This window comes from Lissotriton helveticus, chromosome 4_1 (assembly GCF_964261635.1).
Source record: "Lissotriton helveticus chromosome 4_1, aLisHel1.1, whole genome shotgun sequence".
Taxonomy (NCBI): domain Eukaryota; kingdom Metazoa; phylum Chordata; class Amphibia; order Caudata; family Salamandridae; genus Lissotriton; species Lissotriton helveticus.
This window is the reverse complement of record NC_136063.1, coordinates 1,407,787,682-1,407,807,527: the sequence shown is the minus strand read 5'-3', so window position 1 is coordinate 1,407,807,527 and position 19,846 is coordinate 1,407,787,682. Positions and strand designations below refer to the sequence as shown.

Genomic DNA, 19,846 nt, shown 5'->3' with positions numbered 1-19,846 from the left:
GAATAGCAAGTAGGCGGTGCCTTTTTGTCCTGCGTGCCCTTAGGGGGCCAGGACTTCTTAGGCTTGGGGGGTTGAGACACCTTCTCCTGGGAACTACTTTGGGGCCCTTTAGAAGACTCCTTTTGATTACCCGTGTCCCCCCCACTCTTCTGCGGGGGCCCCTGTCCACCTTTGGCTGGGGTACTTACCACCCCCTTGTGGACCCTGGTGCTAGTCCAGCGGTCCGCCTCTTTAGCAAGCTCACTGGGATCAGTTAACTTGCTATCCAAAAGATGCTGGCGCAGCTCGGGAACACATAAGCTACTTAAGTGCTCCCTACTAATCAAGTGACACAACCCCACATAATCAGTAACTTTGCTGCCCTTTATCCAACCTTCCAGTGCACGCGTGTACATACTCACACACTCCACCCAAGTACTTGAATCAAGCTTCTTGAAGTTCCTAAACTTCTGGCGGTACTGTTCTGCAGTGAGCCCATACCTGAGGCACAAAGCCTCCTTCATAGCGGGGTAGGATAAAGCATCCCCTGCTTCTAAGGGTGCCAAAACATCCCTCCCAGAGGCCTCAAAATGCTTCCACAATCCTGCCCCCCAATTCTTCTCAGGCACTTCATTCATCTTTAAGGCAAGTTCATACGCTCTGAACCACGCATAAATATCCTCACCCCTCTGATAATTCTATACCAGATCCTTTGGTATGTATACCTTACCCGCCTGTACCGGTTGTGCGCTGCCACCATTAGAACTGGACACCGCCTCTTTAAATTTGATGTCCAACTCCTTCATGCTCCTCTCATGAGCCAATTGGAGTTTCCTCTCCTCCAAAGCGAGAGCGGTTCTTCTCTCCTCCGCCTCTGCTTGCGCTTTGATCTTAAAAAGCTCAATCTCATGGGCCCTAGCTCTCTGATTCTCCTCTATTTCCTCTGGAGAAATAACCCTACCGGAGTGGTTGCTGCCGGGCCTAGACGCTGGCCTCACCACTGGCAATTCACTGGACAAAAAACCATTCTCATGTGTGCCTCCCTCTCCAATAGTAGCTTCTGGAACACCATGTTTGGCCTCCCACCAGGCCCTCAGAGCTTTCCTTAGCTCTTCCTTGTTTGCGCTGCCCCTTACTGGGCATTCAAGCCGTTTGCAGAATTTTCCCAGTTGCTCCTTGTTATAGGTGAACAACTCCTGGATTTCGAATTCCACTTCCACTTCTCCATTCACGCTTGGCGCTTTCCGAGACATGATGCTTCCTAACCTTTTCAACTAAAAAGGTTTCACCAAAAAAGAAAAAAAAAATCTTGCGCAACCTGTTCTGCTAAACTAGACTAGTGATGTACAAGAAATCACTGCAGGTCAAGTGCAATTATTAGTTCAAAATCCCACCGCTGCCACCAATGTTAGAACCGGGGGTCTCTAGTTGGCAGAGGTAAGTACCTTAGACCAAGTAGGGACCCTTGCTTCTAGTCAGGGTGAATGAATGACCCTCTGAGATAACCCCTGCTCACCCTCTAGGTAGCATGGCGCGAGCAGCCTAGGCTAAACAGAGGCAATGTGGATAACATTTGCACTTAACACAACAATAATCCCCAATCCACCACAAACTGAGACCACGCAGGTAAGTATATTTTTATAAAAATATATATCTTTATCTAGTTTCAGCAAGTGAATCAAGCATTTGCACGATAATCACTTTGTTAAGAATATGTTGCGCTTAATCTTAATGGTTGCCCTTAATCTTTATGATGGTACTTGTAAGTAGGAAGTTCTTAAAAACAAAACAGTCTCAAGTCACTTCTAAATCGATGTCACAAAGTAATCCGATCTCTTTATCTTCATGTAGCTCCCAAAACGAGCAAACTATGCAGTGCCTGTAGGTAAAGTATCCTACCACCAGCCAACAAAGCCAGGAGCCCTAGCGCTGCCAATGGGCCTCACCGGAATGCTGGGACTCTTTTCTCCTCCACCGGCACTGCCTCAGGGCCTCAAGCGCACCTCGCCTGTCAGCGCTCACTTGCGCTCAGGCCCGGCCGGTCTCCGCAAGCTCTCCGCCCGCTCTCCGCCCGCTCTCCGCCCGCTCTCAGTCCTTCGGGAGCAGCGGGGGGCAGAGACGGCAGGCCGGGGGCTGGGGCACTTCCAACAATCCCTCGGCGAGGTAGGTCTGTCTTTCCCGGTCCCGCCGGGTATCGCAGAGCAATTCCCAGAGGTCCCGATGACGGGGACCAATCCTGTCGTGGCGTTGGGGCGAGCCTCCAGCAGCACCCGGGAGTCAGCCAATGGCAGAGCGGCTCCCGGGACAGGCAAACGATGACGCTCCGCTCCTTCGGCCAATCACGGCCCAACACCACGGATGACGCTGCGCCGCACAGGCCAATCCCGTTGCGGCGTTAGTGAGGGGGCTCGGCTCCCTCGACCAATGGGAGCGCGGCGGCTTCGTTCTTCGCCGCTTCAGCTCCCCGACAATCGGTAATCTTCTGGGGGGTATTCCTGGCCCTGGGCCGCGGTGGTGATTTGGCGGCAAAGGGTTTTTGAGGGCGCTGGTCACGAATAGACCCCCCTCCCGGCCCCACAGCCACTAGGGAGCGGATTTCACGAGGGGAGGCGCCACAAGCCTCTGACCCTCGCTGGGAATGTGCCGATGAGCACAGCGATCCCTTCCTCACGCTCCCCAGTCGAGTGTCACACGTCCCAGGTCACCACAGCACGATCTTGCAGCTGCTTTTGGGCAAAGCTTTAGGAACCTTTAACCCTGGGTTCCCAACAGGAGGCCAGCTCTTCTCAGGCCCTTGGAGATTCAAGTTGCAGACACAGCACACAGCAGAGTCTTGGCAGTCTCAAGCAGGCAAGGGCACAGCACACAGCAAAGTCCCTTTCTCCTCCTCGGCTTCCAGTTAGACAGCAGAACAGGTCAGCCCTTAGAGCACACAGCAAGGCAATCTTCCTTTAGTTCTCCAGCCGTCCTCCTTCCAGCCGAGGTTCCTTCTTGGTTGTAGAATTTCAGAATCTAAACTTCTGTAGTCAGGGGTCCTTTCCTTATACCCCTCAATGTCTTTGAAGTCCTTTGAAGTCTTTGTGCAAGGGGGCCCTGGGTCCAGTCTAAACCAGTTCTGGGGGTTGCGGAGCACTGAGGTATTTCTGGTTTTCTTCTTCCTGTCAGCTTCAGGGTCAGAGGTGTCAGTTGGCCGGCAGGAGCATGGTGGTCAGGCAGGCACAGCCCAGCACTTATCAGGCGTTTCTTCCTCCCACCTCCCGGGCAGCAGATGTGCCCTTTCATCCCCGGGCTGGCTCCGACCCTCTCCTCCGGGGGCTCTGCAGCCCCCCTGTCACATCCATACCAGACAGGCATTCCACAAACCCAGGCACACAGAAAGGTTTAGACAAGAGAACAGCCACTTTCTAAAAGTGCTATTCTCCAACACAGGATTGAAAAACACCCTTCACTAAAAGATGTGTCATTAAATTCTGAGTTCAGGGATATCTTTCACTTATGTCCCATCTTCTTCCTATGGGGAGCTAGGCTGGCATCACATGGGGCCAGTCTCCTCCATGTTACTCTATGGAGCAAGAGAGCCTTACAGCAGTGAGCACATAAAATGGCTGCTGCCCCCTACCAGAGCATGTGACCTGCACTAGTACATGCTCTACCTTATCTATACACTGCACCCTGCCCAGGGGGTTACCTTGAGCCTTCCATAGGGGTGACTGATGTGCACAGACAGGGAAGGGTTAGGCCCAGCCAGTGGAGACACTGGCCAGGGGGACAGGCAGTCACTGACTGCACACAGGCCCTGCGCTGGCAGGCCTGAGTCGCCTTTTTAGGGCAACTCATGTGGGTGGCGCAATCTGCGCTGCAGGCCCACTGGTAGCATCTGTCATCACCAGCTCTGGCACACACAGTGCACTTTACTAGGGGCTTCATGGTGATACAAATATGCCAATCAGGTATATTCAATTAATATGGCAATTTACAGAGGGAGCACTTACACTCTGACACTGATCAGCAGTGGCAGAGTGTCCAAAGCATCTAAACCAGCAAAAACGAAATCCAGCACAGCATCAAAAATACACGAGTCAGAGGCAAAAAGATGGGGGAAGAACCACGCCAAAAGGTGTCAGGTCTAACACATACCATTTTGCGATTTCTAAATAGCGATTCCTTAAAAATCACTATTTAGGAATCGCAAAACGGAATGTTGATACATATGGCCTAAAGCCTTGTCTCTGCTGCACGCTTAGTCTCCATAAACAAATATCCGAGGCCCCACTCCAGTCTTGCCAACTCACACTGTGCTACCGTGTGACACACAATATTGTCTCCCATGGCACTGTCATCCGGTGAGGAGTCAATATCACACCATGACAGGGAAACCACTGTACACAGTAGATTTCCAGCTTGTTTTCCCAGATTTTGAAATGCTGACATCTATTAAGGGGTGTGAAAACACCCCAGGACATTGGCACCACTCTCAACAAGCGTTTTTTGCGAGGGAGGAGGAGGGGGTTTGAGGGTGGGGTGTAGGCAAAAGTGCATCTTAGGTACTTCTCGGCACAAGACCCCACTCCCTCCTCACACGATGAGGTTTTTGTTAAAGTTGGTAGGTCTGCCACTCTGGACCCAAATGCAAAAATTACTGCGAAAAATCTAAGCTCAGAGCAGCAAAGGGAAGTTCACTAGTATTGTGGCAGGAAATTTCAAACGCAAGTACGACAGCAGCACACACTTTTCTGGAAACATCTTTGGAGAACCTTCAGATTTCAGTTTTATGGGCTGTACCTGATTCTTATGGTACATTTAAAAGGGTGTTATTAAAAAACACATGGGGTACTATTTATGGACAGAAGACAAACAGCAACTTGCGAAGTGTGCGCATGATTGGTTGATTATAAATAACTAGTCAAAGTCCCGCCTCAACCAATTTTAAGTCTATGTTTTTCTAAACATATCGAGCACAACATTCTGCAATATCGGCTTGGATGCTTGCCGACCTGGTTTTGTCCCGAAAGAGTTAAGTAACAGCAAACCAGGTACTGTTGACAATGTAACAACTACAAGGAAACCTTTATCCACGTATCTGCACATGCCCCGCGTTACTACAGGAGAGGCAAATTATTTTAGAGTCCCTGTTTAACTTGTTAGGTATCAGCTCTTGCAGCCCAGCCGTCATGGCCTACCACCAAGCAGGCCCGGACTGGCCGTTGCGGGCACCGGGCAATCCCCCGGTGCGCCACAAGGGCGGGGCCCCTTTTTGGCCCCTGGTGTCTATTTTTGTTACGGCGCTGTAACAAAATCTGGCGAAAACCGGCCCTGACAAAGAGCGCGGTTGCACCCCCAACCCCCGGGGGGGAGGGGGGACCGGCCGAGAACTTTGCCAGGGCCGGTTTTGGTTCCCAGTCCGGCCCTGCCACCAAGCGACCTATCCATCGCTGGCCACACGATGTGTGAGATTTATGGGTGTTGCTGAAAAGAAAGCAAGCTCAGTACATATTGAAAAACACTGCTGAACTGTTGTAGGGCACGTATGGGGCTTCTTGGGTCCAAGAATCCTGTGATGTGTCACCCTGTTTCTAACTGCACTGATCCCATGAGCCAGGCGTTGTGTCCTCCTACTTCTAACTACAGACAAGTTGCTGCTGTTGTTGCTTCTGACCCTAATCCCGTGGCGGCGAGTGAAGGACGTCGTGGGATCCCTGTGCTTTTGCCGGCGCTTGTTGTTTAGAGCGGGTTGCGGAGAGGGGAGAGAACATTGACTCCTGCAGACGCCGAGGGACTGCGAGGTCCAGCAGGCTCTCCGGTCCACAGCTGCTGCCTCTTCCCTCAGCATTCCCGCCCCTCCGCCCAGACATTTGAAATACCTATCGCAGCCCCCGCTTCGCGGGAGCCGCTCATTGTGTGCTGCTGTTGTTGCTTCTGACCCTAATCCCGTGGCGGCGAGTGAAGGACGTCGTGGGATCCCTGTGCTTTTGCCGGCGCTTGTTGTTTAGAGCGGGTTGCGGAGAGGGGAGAGAACATTGACTCCTGCAGACGCAGAGGGACTGCGAGGTCCAGCAGGCTCTCTGGTCCACAGCTGCTGCCTCTTCCCTCGGCGCTCCCGCCCCCCCGCCCGGACATTTGAAATGCCTATCGCGGCCCCCGCTTCGCGGGAGCCGCTCATTGTGTGCTGCTGTTGTTGCTTCTGACCCTAATCCCGTGGCGGCGAGTGAAGGAAGTCGTGGGATCCCTGTGCTTTTGCCGGCGCTTGTTGTTTAGAGCGGGTTGCGGAGAGGGGAGAGAACATTGACTCCTGCAGACGCCGAGGGACTGCGAGGTCCAGCAGGCTCTCCGGTCCACAGCTGCTGCCTCTTCCCTCGGCATTCCCGCCCCTCCGCCCAGACATTTGAAATACCTATCGCAGCCCCCGCTTCGCGGGTGCCGCTCATTGTGTGCTGCTGTTGTTGCTTCTGACCCTAATCCCGTGGCGGCGAGTGAAGGACGTCGTGGGATCCCTGTGCTTTTGCCGGCGCTTGTTGTTTAGAGCGGGTTGCGGAGAGGGGAGAGAACATTGACTCCTGCAGACACCGAGGGACTGCGAGGTCCAGCAGGCTCTCTGGTCCACAGCTGCTGCCTCTTCCCTCGGCGCTCCCGCCCCCCCGCCCGGACATTTGAAATGCCTATCGCGGCCCCCGCTTCCCGGGTGCCGCTCATTGTGTGCTGCTGTTGTTGCTTCTGACCCTAATCCCGTGGCGGCGAGTGAAGGACGTCGTGGGATCCCTGTGCTTTTGCCGGCGCTTGTTGTTTAGAGCGGGTTGCGGAGAGGGGAGAGAACATTGACTCCTGCAGACGCCGAGGGACTGCGAGGTCCAGCAGGCTCTCTGGTCCACAGCTGCTGCCTCTTCCCTCGGCGTTCCCGCCCCCCCGCCTGCAGGGATTTAATCTTGCTTCCATTACCGCGCAGCGGGAAGCGCGCGGAACATAGCTCGGGGCGAAGCCCGGGCAAAGGGCGGGCACTCTGAGGCCCTCAGAGGCCGAAGTAGGCTGGGCTGCGCCCACTCTTTTTCATTTTTCATTTTACGTTTGATTTTATTGTCCCTCTATCCGTGTCTTGCTCAGACAGTGTCTCTTTGTTGGTTAGTTCTGGCTTTGCACAGTTTTTCTCGCCCAATTCCTTACCACTATTTTATCTATTAGTTAATTTACATTAAGGACTACATTTGATATCTCCCTTTTTTAAATATAATCATGACAGCTAAAAAGCTCCGTTCAGGCAGACTTCTGATAGGAAGGTCTTGTGCAAAAACCGAGTCTAACCCACTCAGAAACAAGGAGGTCCAAAATCTGCAACTAAAGGGCCAGTGTCAATTATTCCAATTATGGGAGAAGCCTAAAGATAAGAACAAACCCTCAGATATGGGTGTAGTGTGTTCCCCTGGGGGGTCTCCCAAGCCGACATTGGAGGGTCCACTTGTGGAAAATAAATTAGCCATGAACTCACCGTTTAGTGAAGAAATTAATCCGACACAACTCACTGCTTCCCCTTTTATTAAATTGCCCGCTCCTAGAGTTGAGTGTGCGCAGCAGCATAATACTCTTACAACGCCCGGGGTCAACCGGATTCAAGAACTAGCAGGTGGTTCCCTCCATAGGGAAGTAGGAAATGAGGACTCTCAAATGCTAGATATTGATCTGGAACTCTGTGGGCGCTACTTAGTAGATGGATCTTTGAAGTTATTCGAGGCCACAAAAACCCCGCTTGGTTCCATTCCCTCGGGTCTCCGACTCTATAGTAGCACCCCTTCAATTAAATCCCAAGATATTTCCTCCCAGTCTAACATCTCAAAAATCCCTGAGCTGAATATATCTGGCATTCATCCAACTGTCTTCCCTCGTCCAGAGAGTCTTGATAAACCTATCTCTGAGTCCCTGATTGCTTTAGAACATCTGCTGTCCTCTATATTACTGCTATTGGGAAAATTTGTGGGCAGTAATGATTGTGTTCTAGAAACAGTTACCCAGATATTGAAGGTCCTCTTAAATAATTCTTTGGAAAAGATACCCGGTATAGTTCCTCAAGAAGGTTTGTTAGGGCCTAAATCCGGTAGTGATGTCTCTCCAGGATCTAGGCACTTAGACTTTCCTCATAATTCAGCCCAAAATTCCCAGCCTGCTTTCGTCAGAAACGAGCTTATATCAAATGAGATTTTATCAGTCCCTAAATCGTCCGCATACAATTGTATTGTGGACTTGGCTCTTGAAGTTGTAGAAGATACCGGCGAAGTAGTTAACTTAAATTCTGTTAAAGAGTTTTTTCCTATCTTTGCCCAAGAGACTAAGGAGAAGGGGGACAAAGAAAAAATGGAAAAGCCAAAAAAGTGTAGAGGAAAAAAGAGGAAACCTATTCGCAGAATCAAAAAAAAGAGGCAGAGACAAATAATTTTTGATGAGGTTTTAGACCAATATGTTAAGAGTGATGAGAATATTTCTTTGCCGGCTACTGTTGGGACTGTAGATGGAAATTTGAAGCAGAGCCCCAATATGCAAAGAGATGATGCTCCAGCTCCTCTTGTTGAGTACAACGATATCACTTCCAGTTGTACGAATCTCAATTTAGGAAGCTCCATTATCGAATTGGGGAGGTCAACAAACCCTTTTCCGATAGTGAAGACGATAAAATCTGCTCCTGGATTAGCATCTACTCTTAACCCAACTGCTCCCCCCTTTTTTGCCTTGGTAGATGATGCAGTATGCCCTAATAAACCCTCGGTAACTCCAATAGAGAATAGTATAGATACGCTGACGTTGGATTTTCTCCCTCTCTTCCATACTGAATTAGTAATGAATAGATGTTGGCTTCTTAAGTGTTTTAAAGAGATGGCGAGTCTGAAGTTAATCCAAACCAGCGACATTGATTTGGTATCAATTTTGAGAGTCGAGGCAAGTTCTTGCACCAGGGTAAGGTTCTACTCCAAACTTATTGTGAACCACATTTTGAAGCAGGCCGAGAGTTTTCAGAGCCGCGGGATTGACGTAATGCCCTTTCTTCCCATCTGTAGAGTTGATTCCTTTGATAAGAGGTTTCCTGGCTCGAGACAAGCCGGTCCTCCTTTCCCCTTTGAGGACTTAAAGATTTGCCTTTCTAAATCTAAACGCCTAGTAACACATGTAATTCCCCAATCGTTATCCCTTAATGGAAATAGAGTAGAAGATAGTCAGCAATGGAATTGGTTACCTGGCGCTTTATCAGGCAAATCCACAGACAATCCCAAATTATTTTCTCATCTTTAGCAATAGCTTAAAAATTATTTCATGGAATGCTGCTGGAATCAATAATAACCCTGAAAAGTTGCAATATCTTTATTCCATGAAGGCTAATGTTATTTGTATTCAAGAGACGTGGTGTGTTGACAAAATGATTGTGGGGAGGGATTATATCGTCCTAGAAGGAGGGGCTGTCGCTTCTAAGAGGGGACACGCTAAAGGGGGAATTGCATGCCTGTTATCTAATCGAATAAAGTGGAATTATGCACAACACTTAGATCCGAGTAATCTTTTTCAGGCTGTGACACTATTTAGTTTTGACAATGTGGAAAAGAAACACCCCCTGGTAATAATAAATGCCTATATCCCCCCCGATGACTGTTTTAATGGAGTGTTAAAACAAGTTTTTGTCTTTATTAAACAAATTAAGGATACAGTTCCCTCCCCCCATGTAATTTTACTGGGTGATCTTAACTGTAAAATCTCCAATTTAAGCTTAGATCTATTTAGAAACAAGCTCAAAGAGGAATATTTCCAGATCCCACAAGCTCTTTTCCCAGTAAAAATCAGAACGAATAAGAGAGGGAAATTGCTCCTGAAAGAATTGTCCGAACCCGAGGGTATTATAGCTAATGGAAGGCTTCCCTCTGACACTCCTGCACTTTATACGCATAAATCCAATCACAGTGAGTCGATCTTGGACTATATAATCATTGAATATTGCCTCTTCTATCTTCTGAGGGATCTGGTGGTCTCACAGACTGCATTCAGTGACCATAAGGTAATTACTTTAACCCTTTCTATATTTCCGCCTCCCGCTGATCCTTGGGCTCTTAATGGTGATCAGGTCAATTTTGGTGCTAAAACTGGAAGGTGTTTTTGGAATTCAAGAGCCATGAGGGGTCTGGAACATATTCTAGATATAACACTAAAAGATCTCCATAATTGGCTAGGGGACAAATTAATTTCCTTTGAAGTTTTTATGAAGGAGGTTACTCTAGCTGCAAGAAAATCCAATTTAATTACAAAAAAGCCCATACTCCCTAGTTCGGTCATCTCCTTAAATAAGGAAATAAATAAACTGGTGAGGGAGCAATACTTGTCCAGATCTCCCGAAAGATACCACAAAATAGCCCTCTTAAAAAGAAGGAGACGAAGGGCCAAGATTAAAATAAAAAAAGAAAAAGAGGATTCTTTCTGGATCAATCTGCGAGAGGCCGCAGTAAACGGTCACGCTAGACAATTTTGGTCTAAAATTGGGGAGGGTTGTGGAACTAGAGTTAGTTCCCGCCCTATCCAAAGCAAATCTGGGTTAATTTTATTGCTAATTTATATGCCAGTAATGGGCCTGCGGTCGAGAATGTGGGATCCTGCACTGATAGTAATCTCCTAATAGATTTCCCGTCCGAAAAAACCATTGAATTGGCCATAAAAGAACTTCGCCTTTCAGGTGCAATGGGGCCTGATGAGCTCCCTATATCTGTCCTGAAGCAGGACCCAGTTTCCTGGAGCAAAATTTTGTTCTCTATATTTAGATTTTGTTTCCTGAATAAATCTGTCCCCTCGTCCTGGAAAGGGAGCATATTAGTGCCATTGTTCAAGAAGGGAGATAGGAACGATCCTAAGAATTATCGGCAAATCGCCCTTCTTGACGCAATTGGTAAAGTTTTCTCTAAATGTCTCCTATATTTTATTAACGACTGGGTTGAGAGGAATCATATATTACCTCTAGAACAGACAGGTTTTCGCAAGGGACATGGCACTTTGGACAACCTCACCGCACTTCAGATAATTTCTGATAAATATGTAAGGGTTCGTGGAGGAAGAGTATATGCGGCGTTTATAGATTTCTCCACAGCGTTCGACAAAGTGGATCGGCCGTTGCTGTGGAGAAAATTAGCCGCTCTAGGCATGCCTCCTCTCCTGCTAGATTTGGTTAAGGCCCTTCATTCAGACACATGGTGCCAAGTCCTTCAAGGAGGGGAAAGGGGGTTATCCCAAATCATCCCTTCCATCAACGGACTAAAGCAGGGTTGTCTTTTGGCGCCTTTGCTTTTTCCTTATACATCTCAGATCTCCCTACGTCTTTATCTGCTAGTGACGGTATTGCACCATCATTAGGGGGATCTCCAATTACCTGTTTGTTATATGCGGACGATATCATTATATTGGACTTAACGCCCAAAGGGTTAAACAATCGTCTGCATGCTCTACATCTTTATGCCGAACTCCATTTTTTAAAGATAAATACAGCTAAAAGTAAAATTATGAGTATTTCAGGGAGGAAAAAAACAAAATATTAGAATTTTGGTTGGTCCATAGGAGGTCATAAGCTGGAGGTGGTTAAGTCTTATGTCTTCCTGGGGAAAATAATATCTGATAACCTAAGTGACAAGGCCCACATCGATAATAACTCCCGGAAGGCCCTGTCTCAGGGTAAACGTTTGAGTGCATTGTACTCTGCTACAGGGAGAAAACATTTCTCTTACCTGCTAGAGGTTTTTAGGGCGAAAATCCCATCTTCCCTTCTGTACGGAATTGAAATAGTTGATTTAGGGCAATATTTTTTTTTACATGTTATAGAAGGAAACATTCTACGTTTTTTAGCCTCTATTAACACTGCCTGCACAGTGGCGTCCCTAAGACTTGAGTTCGGTATCCGTAGTAGTTGGGTGCAGGGCTTGGCAGGGTTAGTGCGTTGGGTAGCCAGTCTGGCCAGAGGGGAAGTGGGGACTTTGAGACACTTAATGAAGTCGGAATTGTTGGGCACTCTAAGGGAGTTCTCCTCAATTGTGAAGAACTTCAGGAGGGCTGTTGTGCTTTTACAGTTGGAGGAGAGCACTCTTTTCACTTTATCTGCCGTACAGTTAAAATCAGTTTTGAAACAGGCCTCGTGGGATCTCTGTTTTAGGTTGGACAGGGAATCTATCCTTGCGAAGAAGGGAGTATCCCCCCTCACTGATGCTTACGTACTAAAACGCAAGCAACCCTATGTCGCCTGGAACCTATCCCATGCCATACGGCGTTTTTGGCTGCTCTTGAGGCAGTATTTACTCCCTCTTAATAAGCTTATGGCTAGGTGGTATGGTTGCTCAGCAATTTGCAACTTTTGTAATTTGTCTACCCAGGACTTTATACATGTTCTCTTTATATGTCCTGTACTTCGTTTATTTCATCGCAAGTGGTTAAGACAAATTTGTTTGAAATTGAATATCCTTACAGCTAATTCTTTCTTACATGCTTTATATAATCCTCCTAATGAAATGTTCTGTTTTAGCATTTTTAATTTCTTTAAATGTTTTTTAGATATCTACTAGAGGGTTTTATTTAACTGTGTTGTACTGACTATTGTGTATTTTGGTAAAAATTTGTTAATGTCTTTTTGCATTTGTACGAGTACTTTGTATTATGTATCTTTTTATGTAGGCCTCTTTGGAGTTCCAAAACATAATAAACAAACTTGAACCTACAGACAAGTTAGTGATGGATTTTATATGAATACGTTGTAGAATGTTGTTTTGTCGTATTAGCACTGTATTACTGTCTGATTGTTAGCATTTTTAATAGGATAATCAGATGTAATTACTAGGATTGTATTATTGATAAACTATACGATGTTCATAATGTTCATGAAAGTGTTTAATTAACTAAGGCCTGAGATAAAAAACTAAATTAAATTAATTTATTACCATTAATACATTTGTGTACCTAACTATTAATACGCCTAAATGAACAATACAATAATACAAATACAGGTCCCATTAACACTTCGGGAACAATAAAAATCACTTCACAATAAAACAAATGAACAGTAAGACACATCACAATTGTCAGAGAATGCTAAATCTAATCTTCATTCAGTTCATGGAATAAAAATCCTCATATATTCCTCCCAGAGCTCGTGGCCTTCCACCACAGTGGGTGCATCAGTGTTGAGATGAAATCAAACGGCTAGATCTCCTACCCATACATGTCAATCCTTCCCTATGAACAACCCTGACAAACATGGTATACAAGAGTCAAAAGCCCAAACAGACCCTATCGATTAGACTACTGCACACCAGCAGCAACGGACAGAAAACGAAAATAGACTAGGCGTACTAGGCTAGACAGAGGGCAGAAGACGGGCAGACGAGGAAGAGGGTGGAGGGAGGGAGGGGGGACGGTTCAGTTCATGACATAATTCTAAAGTACAAAATGCAATCACCTTCTGCGATTATACTATATATTGTGGATGTCTGAAATGCCTCCAATCTGTAACGACTGTATTATGGTATACTACATGATGTACTGTGCCTTAAAGTCTGCATAAAGCTGTTATTGGTAAAGATTGGATAACAAACAACAAAAACAAAAATGCCATAAGTACTTGCTATGATATATTGCAACCAAACTGAGGTTTTCAATAAAGTTTTGTTTTAAAAAAAAGTGAAACGATTTCTCTTGATGAGCTTACTGCTTTATTGCTATTAGTTAATGCATTGTTTGGGGCCCATTATGATGTCAGGCGGATTGCCCCCGCCAGCCTGGCGGGGGCAATCCGCCCGACATCCTCACTCGTTTTCCCTCTCGCCATATTAGTATGGTGGGGGGGACCTCGGCGGACGGAAAGACCATCCGCCGCTTTTCCGCCCCGGTCGCCTTGCGGCCGAGGTGGAAGAGGAATAATATGGTGGTGGTGTCTATCAGACACCATCAGCCATGTTATGATGGTTGTCATTAGGTGCCTATCCGCGGCGGCGATGCCGCCACGGAAAGGCATGCGGTCTTCACTCTGGGGGCCCCCTGGGGGCCCCCAGATTGAAGTATAGGTAGGGGGTGCACACGGGGGGTACCTGTGGTACCCCCCTTCATTTGCATTAACAAAGCGGTAGGCACCGCGCGGTGCCTGCCGCTTTGTTAATGCAAATGTTGAAATGCATTTTTAGCATTGTGGCAGGCGGTGCAGAGAGCACGGCCCGCCACAATGCTAAAAATGCAGGATGTGCCCACCACTGTAGCGGGCACATCCTAATACCCAGCATGATAATAACCTTTATGCGTACTAGCACTGGGCTTAGAGTGGAGTGCTTCCTGGCCACAAAGCGCATTAGTGCCTCATAAGAGGTAGGTGCTCTATGTAATACCCATACCCAGTGCTTTAAAGGGGCAGGTACTTCAAGTACAGAGTAGCTGTACTTCTTTAATTTGAAAGGGAAAATACCTGCACTTCTCAGCACTGCTGGAATACAAAAATGGGAAAGTACCAGCACTTTTCAGGAGCGGACAGGTACTCTAAATAGTGAGTATCTGTACTTCAATATTTGCACTTAAAGCACTGCCCATACCATAGCCAGCGAACCTACATTAGCTTATTGTTGTGCCTCCTGCCAGTCTCTGGCAATTTTACTGTCAGATCTCAAGTCTTAACTCAGCTGAACTGCCTCTCCTGAGCCCTTGTATACACACACCAACACAAACAAAATGGTATCCCGTCAGCTCTGTCAACTAATCAGAACAACTCATTCAGTGAGTAACGCACGGGTTCTAAACTGACTCAACATATAGTAGAACATTGGAATGTTGGGACCTTTATTGAAAACAGTGGAATGCTCCGGGCTTCTAATGGCTGGTAGAAATCCAGAGCTCCAACATTCGTTCACAGCCTTTGCTATGAACAAAAGGCCTCAGAGAGCCCGTGGGGATTTCAACCCCCTCGGGTTCTGTGAGGCCTTAGTTTTACAAATTGGAACATTCTGCCCTCTAGGGGTGGAATGTACTAATAGCCTTAGAGCCCTCTGTAGTGGTCTCTACCGGCCATTAACCTCTTCCACGCTCGTGACGGAACCGTTCCGTCACGAGCCACGAGTGGGCTGTGGTGGTGACGGAACGGTTCCGTCACGGCCCTGCCGCTGCGCCTGCGCGGCGCGAATTCCACACCTGCGCTAACGTTCTGAAGAACGGGCGGGGCCGTGACGGAACCATTCCGTCACAAGCACAGCTCACCCGCGTGCCGTGACGGAGCGGTTCCGTCACAAGCACGGAACCGCCGCGCGGCTGCCCCACCCCCTTAGCGCTGCGGCGGAATAGCCGCCGCAGCGATGGGGCTAAAGGCCAGCACCGTTGTTAAAGGCCCTCGCCTTCGGCTCTAGTCTTTAACGATGGAGTAGGCCATTAATGGCCGGTAGAACCCACTACTGAGTACTCTAATGCTATAATATGAAGCTGTGTATCAATTACCAGATTTATCCATCTTTGGACCTTTCTTTATAATTGAGCCTGACACTGACCATTGCTCGAAACAATCATGGCTGGTAGAACAATTGCAGTATTATGATTACCACACACTTCCAGACTTCTCAGACGGGGCGACTGTTCAGACACCATATATTGCATTGTTACATCCTGAATAATTAGACTTTGACTGTAAATCACAATGAATTCCCACTTTTCAAATGTTTTGACAAAGGAGAGATTTCAACAAGGACACTGTCTGTTTTAGTCATCTAACACACGTCACACTAACGCAGTACGTGTTGATTGCTGCCCCCTTCAGAAAGAAACAATGGAGCTTGTGATAACACCAAGTCAACTTTTAGCAACTTGTTGGAAAAGGAGTTGTGATAAATAATTAGCAAATTAAGAGGCTGCCTAAGGCAAATGCCTCCGACAGTGTTAATCAAACATGTAAACACAAATCAATTATGTTTTATATTAGATTTCTTAGGTTTCTTTCTCGAACCTACTGGTTCAGTCTGTGACCACCATATTTGAAATGCCAAATTGTGCAACCCTCAATACAGCGTGGTCGATCATGTTTACTGACAGTCCTGCCAAGCGTCACGCAACTGGTGTGACACTCACGCATTACAGTGCGGTGATCCGCATCACCGCACTGAATGCATTTGTCACGCATTTTTGCCACCTGTGCCAGCGCGCCAGCAGCTCCTGTGTGCCCGGGCTCTCTACAATTCTGAGAGTGCTGCTTTGCCCGACTAGTGTGCCTAAACAGAAACCTGACTGCAGCTGAGCTCTCTGAGCTCGTGAGCGGCGCTGCTGCCGGCCGCGCTACAATGTATCTCTCAGCTCAGCTCCCCGGGTGCGGAGCGGCATGCCCAGCAGAGTTGTTGCCGCGTTATAGCTCTCAGACATAGTGGCGCCGTGACCTCACGTCCGCCCTGAAAGGAAACAAATAAAGTTGGAGAAGCTGCGCCATGGGCCGGACTCGACGACTGGAGTGGAGTTGTGCTGTGTCGTTGGTCCGACGCCGTGCGGCCCCAGTGCCTGTCTCAGTCTGGCACGTGATGCAGCGCTGCTGCCTGCGCAGGAGGGCACCAATATATAATTAATATTAACCCGGCGTTTTTTCCGACCGGCGGCGGGACCGGACGGGCCACACAGCATCGACCTGAGACAGTGACTACACTAGTCACTAGTCTCTCAGACTGGTCTGTCTGGTCAGCATCACCATGACCGGGCTTCCGGCACGGCATCATCAAGGGCTGAGGTGGATCATTGCCGGACCCCCGGCGTAGAGCGATAGTGCCTGCACTGCCTGACAAGGAGCATGATCGGAGTAATTATAATTGCATTTAGAAAGGGCTTTCTACCCCTGATGAGGTGATGACAGTTTGCGCCGGGCAGTATCCGGATGGCAGGTAGAGTGCCGTCACATCCAGAGTCTCTGCGCAAGAGGCATGACAATCACATCGCGGCGGGCGGCAGGCTCACCGTGAGGTTGGCCAGGGAGCGGCGCCGGGGCCCCGGGACGAGTGGCCATGCAGCCTGAGAACACAACAGGTAGGCTGCAGAGAGTGCAAGCAGTGCAGTCACGGACCGCTGCAGTCTCTGAAACTTTAAGTAAGTGATTTTAGTCGGTGACACATTATACGGTCAGGTTTTTAGCACGTGCATGCTTTCTAATTTATATAACAAGATAAAAGTGTGACACAAACTAATGTGGAAGTAACCCTGTGGTTATAATTAGGTTAGCACTCGGATGCAGGTGAGGTAGCAAAATGTATATTTAGCAACGATCAAGGCTTGGTATAAGATTTGGCCAGTGAACCCGCTCGGCCGCTGGCAGTGTCATGGTGCAGGCATTAGTGGAGTTTACAGTCCTGGAGTGCGGCAGATCGGATGTAACGGCTGGCGCTTACTCAAGTAAGTGTTAGGGCATCAGTAGTAAATCAGGCCTCCAGGATCTCAACTTTCCCTTGCTGCACTGCTTTAGTGCCCAGTCATCCTCACCGTGCACGGGGAGGGGAACCGGTTAGCCATCCGGGTAGTGCATTACTGAAGGAGGTGGAGGAGGAGGAGGGGAGTTGTGAAACACCAAATGCCCCCTCTTAATGTATCGCCCCTGTGTAGGAGTGAAAGATATTTTAGACCAGTCACCACCTTTGCTTCAGACAGTAAAACTGCATTGCCACCAAGAAATAGTTTGAAACACCCACGACCCTGCTGGGGAAGTATCTTTACTTTGCTCATATAATGCTGCAGACTTGGGAGCAACAGGCTGCATTATGGCGGAAAATAAGAGATACTTATTAAAAGAAAAGAGAACAAAAAAAACGCTTTTACAAACTGAGTAAATGTAAACATGGACAGGGGAGCGGATTCATAAAGGAGATAATAAGGCAGTGATCGAAATTAATTTTTTAGAAAGAAATTCAGAGGCAGAACTTATATTTGGTTGTTTTTCCGAATGTCAAGTGCGTGGTGAGAGTGCAAGGATCTTTTGGCAGGGATTTCTGAACTGTTTCCACCACACCTAAAAAACACTGATCATGCTTGCGCATAGTCCAAACTTGGAAATTTCCAGAATTTGCGACGACTGGTTTCTGTGACCCTTTGATGAGTGCGAGACATACATTATACTGTGTGCTGACTTGAGCTTTGTACATTGATTGTGACTTTCAAATGGTGCCGGCTTAGACACATAAGGGCTGAGGTAAGGTAATCAAACTTTCAGGTGCCTGTCAGAGGTTGAAAGTGCATGATCAGTACCTCTCTTTTTTACCTAGGTTTTTTTTTATCAAACATCACCTCAAATGCAGACCAGGATAACAGATATTAAGAAAATCCACGTTTGTTTAAGTGGGGCCTCACATCTTTCTGTTGTGAGGCTGGGTCCTACGTGTGACAGAGAGGCCCTGGAGACACTGATGCTCTGCATCCTGAGCTCATTGATTGACTACAAGGAGAATCTAGGCGGGCCAGTGTATGCAAAGGCTGGCTAAGGCATCTGTGTTTTAGTAGCTCAGCTAACTTGCTATGGCTGTTAATAAGTAAAACGAATGCTTCAATTATTCTACCCTACCTGCACCCCTGGCCTGTACTGTACTGAGTCTGAGAATTGTGGAGTCACACATTTTGACTCTGCCTGCTTTTCAGTTGCCTGCTGTTAGTGCACTTTAGTTAATTGACAGCTTAGAGTTTCTTGTTGCTCAAATGGGTGCAATATTTTTTATATTTATTATGTTTGCCTCATCTTCATCGCATGATATTGCCCGCGATAAAGTGTCACTCATAGTTGTTGAAATGTCACTCATAATTTCACTGAAATTATGAAAATGTCACACATAGCATTCTGAAACCTTGGCAGCTATGTACTGAGGTGTATAATAAGTACTTCCTGCAGTGCTGTGGAGTGAGATACGCCCCACCGTGCACTGAAATTTCAATACTTTCTGTTTACAAAGTAACTGCTGCTTAAAATACTGGCATTGTATACCAAGATGTGCTTAGAAATTTTTGTAAGCTAATGTGCACGCATGGCATAATGGGAAATTATGTCTTCACTGCTCCACATTTTTTGCCTTCCACTACTTATTTAGACTGATAACCACATGCGAAAGAAGGAAACAAGCATTAGCAAAGTCAATAAAGCTGTGTTCGTGTCTTTGTTGTGTTTGCAGCATTTCAGATATGATCTCTTTCGTACCTCCCATGTTCTCACATTTTCTGTCAAACAGAAAGGTATATTTACACATGAAAGGTCTGATTTTTTTCCTAAACACCAGAAATGTGTACAAAAGTCCCACACATCCTATGCTCTATGTATCTGTGTGCATGCACAACTGGTCAACCAGGTAAGTAAACATTTTAATAAATAAAACGAATTTCGTTGAGTGCACTGCATCACCAAATGTGATGCAGTGCGCGCAACGAAATTCGTTTTATTTATTTCAATGTTTACTTACCTGTAAAACTCTGTAATCCATACATTACTACCCCCCTCCCCACGTCACCGCCCTGCAGGTACTCCCACTGCCGGCCGCGGCTGCTTGCATCCAGAAAAAATTTAAACATGTCTAATACGTGCATGGCAGATGCTAGAGGACTTAGGGGAACATTTATTAATAAACAGCACAACGCAACGCAGCAACCAAAGTTCCTGCGTTGTGTTACATTAAGTGGAGAGAGCTGCACAGCACCATATTTACTTAATATGGCTGCTGCTGCTCTCTTACCCTGCACTGGTGCAAATTCAGGCAGCTCAATATCACATACATACCTTTGCATCTTAGTGAAAAGGTGTGTGTGTGATGTGTAGCATAGGTTTTGTATTGAATGAAACCCTTTGAGTACAAAATCCACGACCTTAGGTTTTTTTTTATATTTCACACATCAGGTGCTGTACTGT

The 19,846-nt window shown here is 47.2% G+C and overlaps 1 protein-coding gene across 4 annotated transcripts in view; it reads left to right on the top strand.

Annotated features, from left to right (window-relative positions):
- The window catches only part of LOC144829136 (cadherin-6-like), a 288,356-nt gene that overhangs the window by 194,612 nt on the left and 73,898 nt on the right, over nt 1-19,846 (top strand). The window lies entirely within an intron of this gene.